This window comes from Bufo gargarizans, chromosome 4 (genome assembly GCF_014858855.1).
Source record: "Bufo gargarizans isolate SCDJY-AF-19 chromosome 4, ASM1485885v1, whole genome shotgun sequence".
NCBI classification, from domain to species: Eukaryota; Metazoa; Chordata; class Amphibia; order Anura; family Bufonidae; genus Bufo; species Bufo gargarizans.
The window spans coordinates 312,802,086-312,815,600 of NC_058083.1; the positions used below are offsets into that span (position 1 = coordinate 312,802,086).

At 44.8% G+C, this 13,515-nt stretch overlaps 1 protein-coding gene across 1 annotated transcript in view; it reads left to right on the plus strand.

Moving 5' to 3' along the window:
- LAMA2 (laminin subunit alpha 2) overlaps positions 1 to 13,515 on the plus strand; it is a 772,405-nt gene that overhangs the window by 659,386 nt on the left and 99,504 nt on the right. The window lies entirely within an intron of this gene.

Below are 13,515 nucleotides of genomic sequence, written 5' to 3' on the forward strand. Positions count from 1 at the left end.
CACCCACCACTGCAACAGTCCATTTTCATAAATTTAGGCCCAGCACCCAGGCAGAGGAGAGAGGTCCCGCAACAGAGGATCTGGCTTCATGTCAGCAGAGAATCAGTCTGCATGTCATAGCAGAGAATCAGGCTTCACGTCAGCCACCACTGCAACAGTCCATTGTCATAAATTCAGGCCCAGCACCCAGGCAGAGGAGAGAGGTCCCGTAACAGACAATCTGGCTTCATGTCACCAGAGAATCAGTCTGCATGTCATAGCAGAGAATGAGGCTTCACGTCAGCCACCACTGCAACAATCCATTGGCATATATTTAGGCCTAGCACACAGGCAGAGGAGAGGTTCATTCAACTTTGGGTAGCCTTGCAATATAATGGTAAAATGAAAATAAAAATAGGATTGAATGAGGAAGTGCCCTGGAGTCCAATAATATATGGTTATGGGGAGGTAGTTAATGTCTAATCTGGACAAGGGACGGACAGGTCCTGTGGGATCCATGCCTGGTTCATTTTTATGAACGTCAGCTTGTCCACATTGGCTGTAGACAGGCGGCTGCGTTTGTCTGTAATGACGCCCCCTGCCGTGCTGAATACACGTTCAGACAAAACGCTGGCTGCCGGGCAGGCCAGCACCTCCAAGGCATAAAAGGCTAGCTCTGGCCACGTGGACAATTTAGAGACCCAGAAGTTGAATGGGGCCGAACCATCAGTCAGTACGTGGAGGGGTGTGCACACGTACTGTTCCACCATGTTAGTGAAATGTTGCCTCCTGCTAACACGTTGCGTATCAGGTGGTGGTGCAGTTAGCTGTGGCGTGTTGACAAAAGTTTTCCACATCTCTGCCATGCTAACCCTGCCCTCAGAGGAGCTGGCCGTGACACAGCTGCCTTGGCGACCTCTTGCTCCTCCTCTGCCTTGGCCTTGGGCTTCCACTTGTTCCCCTGTGACATTTGGGAATGCTCTCAGTAGCGCGTCTACCAACGTGCGCTTGTACTCGCGCATCTTCCTATCACGCTCCAGTGCAGGAAGTAAGGTGGGCACATTGTCTTTGTAGCGTGGATCCAGCAGGGTGGCAACCCAGTAGTCCGCACAGGTTAAAATGTGGGCAACTCTGCTGTCGTTGCGCAGGCACTGCAGCATGTAGTCGCTCATGTGTGCCAGGCTGCCCAGGGGTAAGGACAAGCTGTCCTCTGTGGGAGGCGTATCGTCATCGTCCTGCCTTTCCCCCCAGCCACGCACCAGTGATGGACCCGAGCTGCGTTGGGTGCCACCCCGCTGTGACCATGCTTCATCCTCATCCTCCTCCACCTCCTCCTCATCCTCGTCCTCCTCGTCCTCCAGTAGTGGGCCCTGGCTGGCCACATTTGTACCTGGCCTCTGCTGTTGCCAAAAACCTCCCTCTGAGTCACTTCGAAGAGACTGGCCTGAAAGTGCTAAAAATGACCCCTCTTCCTCCTCCTCCTCCTCCTCCTCCTGGGCCACCTCCTCTTCCATCATCGCCCTAAGTGTTTTCTCAAGGAGACATAGAAGTGGTATTGTAACGCTGATAACGGTGTCATCGCCACTGGCCATGTTGGTGGAGTACTCGAAACAGCGCAACAGGGCACACAGGTCTCGCATGGAGGCCCAGTCATTGGTGGTGAAGTGGTGCTGTTCTGTAGTGCGACTGACCCGTGCGTGCTGCAGCTGAAACTCCACTATGGCCTGCTGCTGCTCGCACAGTCTGTCCAGCATGTGCAAGGTGGAGTTCCACCTGGTGGGCACGTCGCATATGAGGCGGTGAGCGGGAAGGCCGAAGTTACGCTGTAGCGCAGACAGGCGAGCAGCGGCAGGATGTGAACGCCGGAAGCGCGAACAGACGGCCCGCACTTTATGCAGCAGCTCTGACATGTCGGGGTAGTTGTGAATGAACTTCTGCACCACCAAATTCAGCACATGCGCCAAGCAAGGGATGTGCGTCAAATTGGCTAGTCCCAGAGCTGCAACGAGATTTCGCCCATTATCACACACCACCAGGCCGGGCTTGAGGCTCACCGGCAGCAACCACTCGTCGGTCTGTTGTTCAATACCCCGCCACAACTCCTGTGCGGTGTGGGGCCTGTCCCCCAAACATATGAGTTTCAGAATGGCCTGCTGACGTTTACCCCGGGCTGTGCTGAAGTTGGTGGTGAAGGTGTGTGGCTGACTGGATGAGCAGGTGGAAGAAGAGGAGGAGGAAGCCGAGAAGGAGGAGGTGGCAACAGGAGGCAAAGAATGTTGCCCTGCGATCCTTGGCGGCGGAAGGACGTGCGCCAAACAGCTCTCCGCCTGGGGCCCAGCTGCCACTACATTTACCCAGTGTGCAGTTAGGGAGATATAGCGTCCCTGGCCGTGCTTACTGGTCCACGTATCTGTGGTTAGGTGGACCTTGCTACAGATGGCGTTGCGCAGTGCACACTTGATTTTATCGGATACTTGGTTGTGCAGGGAAGGCACGGCTCTCTTGGAGAAGTAGTGCCGGCTGGGAACAACATACTGTGGGACAGCAAGCGACATGAGCTGTTTGAAGCTGTCTGTGTCCACCAGCCTAAATGACAGCATTTCATAGGCCAGTAGTTTAGAAATGCTGGCATTCAGGGCCAGGGATCGAGGGTGGCTAGGTGGGAATTTACGCTTTCTATCAAATGTTTGTGAGATGGAGAGCTGAACGCTGGCGTGTGACATGGTTGAGACGCTTGGTGACGGAGGTGGTGGTGGTGGTGTTGGTGGTACATCCCCTGTTTGCTGGGCGGCAGGTGCCAACGTTCCTCCAGAGGCGGAGGAAGAGGCCGAGGCGGCAGCAGCAGAATAGGCCGAGGCGGCAGCAGCAGAAGAGGTAGCAGGGGGAGCCTGAGTGACTTCCTTGGTTTTAAGGTGTTTACTCCACTGCAGTTCATGCTTTGCATGCAGGTGCCTGGTCATGCAGGTTGTGCTCAGGTTCAGAACGTTAATGCCTCGCTTCAGGCTCTGATGGCACAGCGTGCAAACCACTCGGGTCTTGTCGTCAGCACATTGTTTGAAGAAGTGCCATGCCAGGGAACTCCTTGAAGCTGCCTTTGGGGTGCTCGGTCCCAGATGGCGGCGGTCAGTAGCAGGCGGAGTCTCTTGGCGGCGGGTGTTCTGCTTTTGCCCACTGCTCCCTCTTTTGCTACGCTGTTGGCTCGGTCTCACCACTGCCTCTTCCTCCGAACTGTGAAAGTCAGTGGCACGACCTTCATTCCATGTGGGGTCTAGGACCTCATCGTCCCCTGCATCGTCTTCCACCCAGTCTTGATCCCTGACCTCCTGTTCAGTCTGCACACTGCAGAAAGACGCAGCAGTTGGCACCTGTGTTTCGTCATCATCAGAGACATGCTGAGGTGGTATTCCCATGTCCTCATCATCAGGAAACATAAGTGGTTGTGCGTCAGTGCATTCTATGTCTTTCACCGCTGGGGAAGGGCTAGGTGGATGCCCTTGGGAAACCCTGCCAGCGGAGTCTTCAAACAGCATAAGAGACTGCTGCATAACTTGAGGCTGAGACAGTTTCCCTGGTATGCATGGGGGTGATGTGACAGACTGATGGGGTTGGTTTTCAGGCGCCATCTGTGCGCTTTCTGCAGAAGACTGGGTGGGAGATAATGTGAACGTGCTGGATCCACTGTCGGCCACCCAATTGACTAATGCCTGTACCTGCTCAGGCCTTACCATCCTTAGAACGGCATTGGGCCCCACCATATATCGCTGTAAATTCTGGCGGCTACTGGGACCTGAGGTAGTTGGTACACTAGGACGTGTGGATGTGGCAGAACGGCCACGTCCTCTCCCAGCACCAGAGGGTCCACTAACACCACCACGACCATGTCCACGTCCGCGTCCCTTACTAGATGTTTTTCTCATTGTTATGGTTCACCACAACAACAAATATATTATTTGGCCCAATGTATTGTATTCAAATTCAGCGGGATATAAATTTGAGGCCTAGTATTTAGGCGCTGGGTGACCGGTATGGATTTAGTGACAGAATTAGACTTGGAAATGCACAGAAGCGTGTGTGTGAAGTTATTCTGAATGACCCTATGTGCACCTTGAATATTATATACCCTTTTTGGGATAGATTTCAAATAGCTCTGATATAGCAGGAACCACTAAATTATGAAATTGCTAAATTGGGAATTGTATTTCAACCCAGAACAAAAAATGTGCTTTGACGGACACTAAATATCTTGCCCAGCAACAACAGTACAGCGGTAACGAGAGATTTAGCAGGATATAAATTTGAGGCCTAGTATTTAGGCGCTGGGTGACAGGTATGGGTTTAGTGACAGAATTAGACTTGGAAATACACAGTAGCGGGTGTGTGTGAAGTTATTCTGAATGACCCAATGTGCACCTTGAATATTATATACCCTTTTAGGGATAGATTTCAAATAGCTCTGATATAGCAGAAACCACTAAATTATGAAATTGCTAAATTGGGAATTGTATTTCAACCCAGAACAAAAAATGTGCTTTGACGGACACTAAATATCTTGCCCAGCAACAACAGTACAGCGGTAACGAGAGATTTAGCAGGATATAAATTTGAGGCCTAGTATTTAGGCGCTGGGTGACAGGTATGGGTTTAGTGACAGAATTAGACTTGGAAATACACAGTAGCGGGTGTGTGTGAAGTTATTCTGAATGACCCAATGTGCACCTTGAATATTATATACCCTTTTAGGGATAGATTTCAAATAGCTCTGATATAGCAGAAACCACTAAATTATGAAATTGCTAAATTGGGAATTGTATTTCAACCCAGAACAAAAAATGTGCTTTGACGGACACTAAATATCTTGCCCAGCAACAACAGTACAGCGGTAACGAGAGATTTAGCAGGATATAAATTTGAGGCCTAGTATTTAGGCGCTGGGTGACAGGTATGGGTTTAGTGACAGAATTAGACTTGAAAATACACAGTAGCGGGTGTGTGTGAAGTTATTCTGAATGACCCAATGTGCACCTTGAATATTATATACCCTTTTAGGGATAGATTTCAAATAGCTCTGATATAGCAGAAACCACTAAATTATGAAATTGCTAAATTGGGAATTGTACTTCAACCCAGAACAAAAAATGTGCTTTGACGGACACTAAATATCTTTCCAAGCAACAACAGTACAGCGGTAACGAGAGATTTAGCAGGATATAAATTTGAGGCCTAGTATTTAGGCGCTGGGTGACAGGTATGGGTTTAGTGACAGAATTAGACTTGGAAATACACAGTAGCGGGTGTGTGTGAAGTTATTCTGAATGACCCAATGTGCACCTTGAATATTATATACCCTTTTAGGGATAGATTTCAAATAGCTCTGATATAGCAGAAACCACTAAATTATGAAATTGCTAAATTGGGAATTGTACTTCAACCCAGAACAAAAAATGTGCTTTGACGGACACTAAATAACTTTCCCAGCTACAACAGGACAGCGGTAACGAGAGATTTAGCGGGATATAAATTTGAGGCCTAGTATTTAGGCGCTGGGTGACAGGTATGGGTTTAGTGACAGAATTAGACTTGGAAATACACAGTAGCGGGTGTGTGTGAAGTTATTCTGAATGACCCTATGTGCACCTTCAATATGATCTACCCTTTTAGGGATAGATTTCAAATAGCTCTGATATAGCAGAAACCACTAAATTATGAAATTGCTAAATTGGGAATTGTATTTCAACCCAGAAGAAAAAATGTGCTTTGACGGACACTAAATAACTTTCCCAGCTACAACAGGACAGCGGTAACGAGAGATTTAGCAGGATATAAATTTGAGGCCTAGTATTTAGGCGCTGGGTGACAGGTATGGGTTTAGTGACAGAATTAGACTTGAAAATACACAGTAGCGGGTGTGTGTGAAGTTATTCTGAATGACCCAATGTGCACCTTGAATATTATATACCCTTTTAGGGATAGATTTCAAATAGCTCTGATATAGCAGAAACCACTAAATTATGAAATTGCTAAATTGGGAATTGTACTTCAACCCAGAACAAAAAATGTGCTTAGACGGACACTAAATATCTTTCCAAGCAACAACAGTACAGCGGTAACGAGAGATTTAGCAGGATATAAATTTGAGGCCTAGTATTTAGGCGCTGGGTGACAGGTATGGGTTTAGTGACAGAATTAGACTTGGAAATACACAGTAGCGGGTGTGTGTGAAGTTATTCTGAATGACCCAATGTGCACCTTGAATATTATATACCCTTTTAGGGATAGATTTCAAATAGCTCTGATATAGCAGAAACCACTAAATTATGAAATTGCTAAATTGGGAATTGTACTTCAACCCAGAACAAAAAATGTGCTTTGACGGACACTAAATAACTTTCCCAGCTACAACAGGACAGCGGTAACGAGAGATTTAGCGGGATATAAATTTGAGGCCTAGTATTTAGGCGCTGGGTGACAGGTATGGGTTTAGTGACAGAATTAGACTTGGAAATACACAGTAGCGGGTGTGTGTGAAGTTATTCTGAATGACCCTATGTGCACCTTCAATATGATCTACCCTTTTAGGGATAGATTTCAAATAGCTCTGATATAGCAGAAACCACTAAATTATGAAATTGCTAAATTGGGAATTGTATTTCAACCCAGAACAAAAAATGTGCTTTGACGGACACTAAATAACTTTCCCAGCTACAACAGGACAGCGGTAACGAGAGATTTAGCAGGATATAAATTTGAGGCCTAGTATTTAGGCGCTGGGTGACAGGTATGGGTTTAGTGACAGAATTAGACTTGAAAATACACAGTAGCGGGTGTGTGTGAAGTTATTCTGAATGACCCAATGTGCACCTTGAATATTATATACCCTTTTAGGGATAGATTTCAAATAGCTCTGATATAGCAGAAACCACTAAATTATGAAATTGCTAAATTGGGAATTGTACTTCAACCCAGAACAAAAAATGTGCTTTGACGGACACTAAATAACTTTCCCAGCTACAACAGGACAGCGGTAACGAGAGATTTAGCAGGATATAAATTTGAGGCCTAGTATTTAGGCGCTGGGTGACAGGTATGGGTTTAGTGACAGAATTAGACTTGAAAATACACAGTAGCGGGTGTGTGTGAAGTTATTCTGAATGACCCAATGTGCACCTTGAATATTATATACCCTTTTAGGGATAGATTTCAAATAGCTCTGATATAGCAGAAACCACTAAATTATGAAATTGCTAAATTGGGAATTGTACTTCAACCCAGAACAAAAAATGTGCTTTGACGGACACTAAATAACTTTCCCAGCTACAACAGGACAGCGGTAACGAGAGATTTAGCGGGATATAAATTTGAGGCCTAGTATTTAGGCGCTGGGTGACCGGTATGGATTTAGTGACAGAATTAGACTGGGATATGGCCAAAAAATAACCACACTATTGCTGGTTAAATGCACTTGGTGACGGGCGCAGCTTGCCCCATGATGTAGTATATGGCCAAAAAATGAACAGACTATTGCTGGTTAAATGCACTTGGTGTCACAGCTTGACCAACCACACTACTGAGGGTTAAATGCACTTGGTGACGGGCGCAGCTTGCCCCTGATGTAGTATATGGCCAAAAAATAAACAGACTATTGCTGGTTAAATGCACTTGGTGTGACAGCTTCACCCTGATGTAGGCTTTAGCCAGAAAACAACCACACCATTGAGGGTTAAATGCACTTGGTGACAGGCGCAGCTTGCCCCTGATTTTGTATATGGCCAAAAAATGAACAGACTATTGCTGGTTAAATGCACTTGGTGTGACAGCTTCACCCTGATGTAGGCTTTAGCCAAAAAACAACCACACCATTGAGGGTTAAATGCACTTGGTGACAGGCGCAGCTTGCCCCTGATTTTGTATATGGCCAAAAAATGAACAGACTATTGCTGGTTAAATGCACTTGGTGTGACAGCTTCACCCTGATGTAGGCTTTAGCCAAAAAACAACCACACCATTGAGGGTTAAATGCACTTGGTGACAGGCGCAGCTTGCCCCTGATTTTGTATATGGCCAAAAAATGAACAGACTATTGCTGGTTAAATGCACTTGGTGTGACAGCTTCACCCTGATGTAGGCTTTAGCCAAAAAACAACCACACCATTGAGGGTTAAATGCACTTGGTGACAGGTGCAGCTTGCCCCTGATTTTGTATATGGCCAAAAAATGAACAGACTATTGCTGGTTAAATGCACTTGGTGTGACAGCTTCACCCTGATGTAGGCTTTAGCCAAAAAACAACCACACCATTGAGGGTTAAATGCACTTGGTCGCAGCTTGTGCTGGCGCACCACAAGACACAAAATGGCCGCCGATCACCCCAGAAAAATGTGACTGACAAACGGTCTGGGCAGCCTAAAAACAGTGAGCAATTGAGGATCAGCAGCTCAATGATCCACAGCTGCAGATCGATCAGTTAATCAAGTCCTTTGGAGGAGTTAATCTGCCTAATCTCGCCCTACTGTCGCAGCCGCAACCTCTCCCTACGCTAATCAGAGCAGAGTGACGGGCGGCGCTATGTGACTCCAGCTTAAATAGAGGCTGGGTCACATGGTGCTCTGGCCAATCACAGCCATGCCAATAGTAGGCATGGCTGTGATGGCCTCTTGGGGCAAGTAGTATGACGCTTGTTGATTGGCTGCTTTGCAGCCTTTCAAAAAGCGCCAAGAAAGCGTCACAAAAGCGCCAAGAAAGCGACGAACACCGAACCCGAACCCGGACTTTTACGAAAATGTCCGGGTTCGGGTCCGTGTCACGGACACCCCAAAATTCGGTACGAACCCGAACTATACAGTTCGAGTTCGCTCATCCCTACTCCTGATATATTGTTCTGAATGAAATGGATTGGATGACCAATTCATTTCTTATCAGGAGTTGTCCTATCCATAGTCAACCGACCATAAAGTGTAAAAGAAATGTAATGACAAGAAGGATTTTTATGGAGTTAAACAGCATAACACATAACATAAAACACATAATGTGAAGTTAAACATTTGTGTCTAATACAACATAAAATAAGAGAAATGCTGTCAAATAGCAACAATTTCCTTAGTATTTTGGACCTATTATGTATCAAATCTTCCTGGGAATACGTTTTCAAATGCATTATGTGTTACCAGCAGTATATATAAAGAACATTGTTAGCAATCTGGTTACTGAACACTAAATAAATGATCTGTGAGGAAAATATGTTTTGTGTTGATGGGAACAATCAGAAAAATTGAAATGCTCATCGTATTGTGGTCAAGAAATTGTGTAAAATGTTGGTAAATTAAAGGGGTTATCCTGCTTAGGTGTGGACAACTCCAATTGTCCTAAACTGTGCCCTAATAAAAAACAAAAACACTCACCTGTCCACAATCCCGCTATATCCACACCAATGTTCGAGGGTGTATATCCTTGTTCAAAATGTGAGCAAATTATCCGTTTGGAATCTCAAATTGAGTATCTAAATGGGTGAGTTTTAACACTGAGAGGTGTTAACAATTTGGAAAAGAGTTGGCTGCTCACTGAGCAAGCTCTCTATGGGGTAGATGAGGGGGAAGGTGAAAGAGAGGAGGCTGAGGAAAGTGAGGTAGCAAGCTATAGTAAGAAAGTGGGGTAGTGTGAAGAATGTCAGGGAGGCTATTAGTGATGTGTGAGGAGGAGTATGACATAGTGGGAATAACTGAGACATGGCTGGGTGATAAATATGACTGGGCAGTTAATGTACAAGGTTACAGTCTGTTTAAAAAGGATTGTCAAAACCGGAGAGGGGGAGAAGTCTGCCTTTATGTAAAGTCCATTCTACTCCCATAGTCCGAGAAGATATAAGTGAGGGACATGAACATGTGGAGTCACTGTGGGTAGAAAGACATGGAGGCAAAAATAATAAAAAAAAATTACTAATATGAGTTTATTATAAACCACCTAATATACCAGAGTCCACAGAAAATCTACTACTAAACAAGATAGATGAGGCGGGAAATCATAATGAGGTGGTTATTATGGGGGACTTCAACTACCCACTGAAAGCTGAAAGCTGTTCATCTCATAAAGAAAACAGGTTCTTGGCAATAACCAAAGACAATTACCTCTCCCAACTGGTTCAGAACCCAACTAGAGGGACGGGCATACTGGACTTATTATTAACCAATAGACCTGACAGAACAATCAGATGTGCAGGTCGGAGGACACCTGGTAAATAGTTACCATAAAGTAATAACCTTCCAATTATCATTCAAAAGAGTATTTTTACACGGAGGAACAAACATACAAAACTTCAAAAATCAAAATTTAACCAACTAAGAGAAAGCCATAGGCGTAACTAACTAGGACAAAGTCCTCAAAAACAAAAATACTGCCACAAAATAGGATATTTTTAAAAGCATCATAACATCTAATTGGAATACAGGATTAAGGAACAAGAAAAAAACAATGTGGATAAATAGAACTGCAAAGAAAACAATAAATTACATAAAAAAAAATTTAAATCACTAAAACAGAAAGGGAACCAGGAAGCACTGAAAAACTATAAGGAAACAAAATAGAATATGTAAAAAACAAATAAAAGCCGCCAAACTAGAGACCGTGAGATTAATTGCCAAAGAGAGCAAAACTAACCCTAAAATGTTCTTCTATTATTTAAATGGTATAAATCTGAAGGTGTCAGCCCTCCACAGAGCAAAGAGGGGGGAGTTGCAGAGACCATGTATGCGTGAAATAAAGCATTGAAGTAATTTCAAGACAGTGGTGAGTGCCGCAAATCTTTTCATCTACCATTACATTTATACCGGGAGTTGCATAGAGCGATGAGGAGAAAGAAAAGCTATAAAAAAATTTTTTCTCCAATCTTATTCACTGAGGAAAATAAACTGTCAGATGAAATGCAGAATGTAAAAGTAAATTCCCCATTAAAATTGGCCTGTCTGACCTAGGAAGAAGTACAACAGTGACTTAAAAGATTAAAATAGACAAATCGCCAGGACCAGATGGCATACACCCCTGTAGAATTAAGTAATGTCATAGAAAGACCCTTATTTCAGATATTTACAGACTCTATACTGACAGGAAATGTTCCACAGGATTGGCACATAGAAAATGTGGTGCCAATATTCAAAAAGGGTGCAAAAACAGAGCCCGGAAACTATAGGTCGGTAAGTTTAACATCTGTTGTGGATAAATTGCTTGAAGGTTTTCTAAGAGATGCTATCTTGGAGGATCTCAATGAAAATAAGCAATAACATCATATCAAATGACAAATGTTAGGCTATACACATGGGAAGGAATAATGCAAATCACCCGTACATACTAAATGGTAAAACACTCGGTAATGCTGACATGGGACCTAGGAATTTTAATAAACAGCAAACTAAGCAGTAAAAATCAGTGTCAGGCAGCCAAGGCCAATAAGACAATGGGTTGCATCAAAAGGGGCATAGGTGCCCATGATGAGAAAATAGTCCTACCACTTTTGAAATCACTAATAAGACCACACATGGAGTACTGTGCACAGTTATGGGCTCCTGTGAACAAGGCAGACATAGCAGAGCTGGAGAGGGTTCAGAGGAGGGCAACTAAAGCAATAACTGGAATGGGTGGACTACAGTACCCTGAAAGATTATCAACATTAGGGTTATTAACTTTAGAAAAAGATGACTGAGGGGAGATCTAATTACTATATATAAATATATAAGGGAACAGTACAGAGATCTCTCCCATTATCTACTTATCCCCAAGACTCTGACTGTACACCCTCTGCGTCTGGAGGAAAGAAGGTTTGTACACAAACATAGAAAAGGATTCATTACGGTAAGAGCAGTGAGACTATGGAACTCTCTGCCTGAGGAGTTGATGATGGTGAGTACGATAAGAGAATTCAACAGGGGTTAGGATGAATTTTCTGGAGTGTAATATTACAGGCTATAGGTACTAGAGAGGGGTCTTTGATCCAGGGAGTTCTGATTGCCTGATTGGAGTCGGAAAGGAATTTATTGCCCCTTAAGTGGGGAAAATTGGTTTCTACCTCACAGTTTTTTTTTGTTTTTTTTTGTTGTTTTTTTTGCCTTTCTCTGGATCAACTTGCAGGATAACAGGCCGAACTGGATGGACAAATGTCTTTTTTCTGCCTTATATACGATGTTACTATGTTACTAATGTCTCATTCCTAGCTGGTTTGGTCCCATGACCTCTGTGACCAATCGCTGGCCTGTCATGTGTGCTTAACTGCACTAGTACATCACTAGCAGTGGAGGAACATTCAAGCAGATGTGACCTCTGATGCCTGTTATTGGCCACAGTGGTTAATTGCTGGCCCTGCAGGGACCTGAGTGGCTGGGAACAGGGAAGCAGCACAGCCATGGTGGGACCAAGGGCAGGAAAAGTATCTTTTTTTTCCCATGGGACACAGTTTATGACCATTAGGCTTGTCCACTCCTAGGCCAGACAATAATGTATAAAATAGGTCAACATACATTCAGGGGCGTTTCTAGGTTAAAACATTCAGGGCTTATGTCCCTGATGTTTTGTCCCAGACCCCGAATGTACTGCCTGCAAGCTAGATGCAACTGTATTGCTGTCCTCAGGTAGGCAATACAATTGAATCTAATGCACTGGAAGTTCTGAAGGACCTGTGATGACATCCCAGGTCATGTGACCAGTAAAACAAGCAGTGGTTGAGAAGGACCTGCGATGATGTCACCATCATGTGACCAGTGCAGGTGAGGACAGCAGTGAAGAGGAGAAGACCTGGGGGAGGAAGCTGTGGTGATGCCTGCTACATGAGGAGGGAGAGGAAGAGCAATGCTGGCAGTTGTGGTTATTTAACTGGGACTGTATGTTAGGGCCGAAGGGAGGGATGTTATTTACATGGGACTGTGTGCTGGAGGTGGCTGGGGAGGGGGTTATTTTATTTACATGGGACTGTATGTTGATGGTGGCTATATGAGGGAATGATGCTATTTACGTGGGAATGTTTTTGGATGGTCTGGGGGAGGGAGTGATGTTATTTGCATGGGACTGTATGTTGATGGCGGCTGTGGAGGGAGTGATGTTATTTATATGGGACTGAATGTTGGAGGGTGCTGGGGGAGGGAATGATGTTACTTACAAGGGACTGTAGGTTGAAGGCGGCTTTGAGAGGAAGTGATGTTATATACATGGGACTGTATGTCGGAGTGGCCCGGGGAGGCAGTGATGTTATTTTCATGGGACTGTATGTTGATGGTGGCTGTGGGAGGGAATGATGTTATTTACATGAGACTGAATGTTACAGGGGTCTGAGGGAGGGAGTACTGTTATTTACATGGGACTGAATGTTGAGGGGGAAATGTTATTTACATGGGACTGTATGTTGAAGGTGGCTGGTGGGGGGGAAACAATCAGTAAACCAGCAAAAGGCTTAATGGGCAGCCATGCTCACTTATGCACATGGGAAGGTGTATGGTCCAATCCTACAGAAGAGCTACTATAGCACAAAGTTCTAAAAATGTTAAAGTGGTTGTTCCACTAATT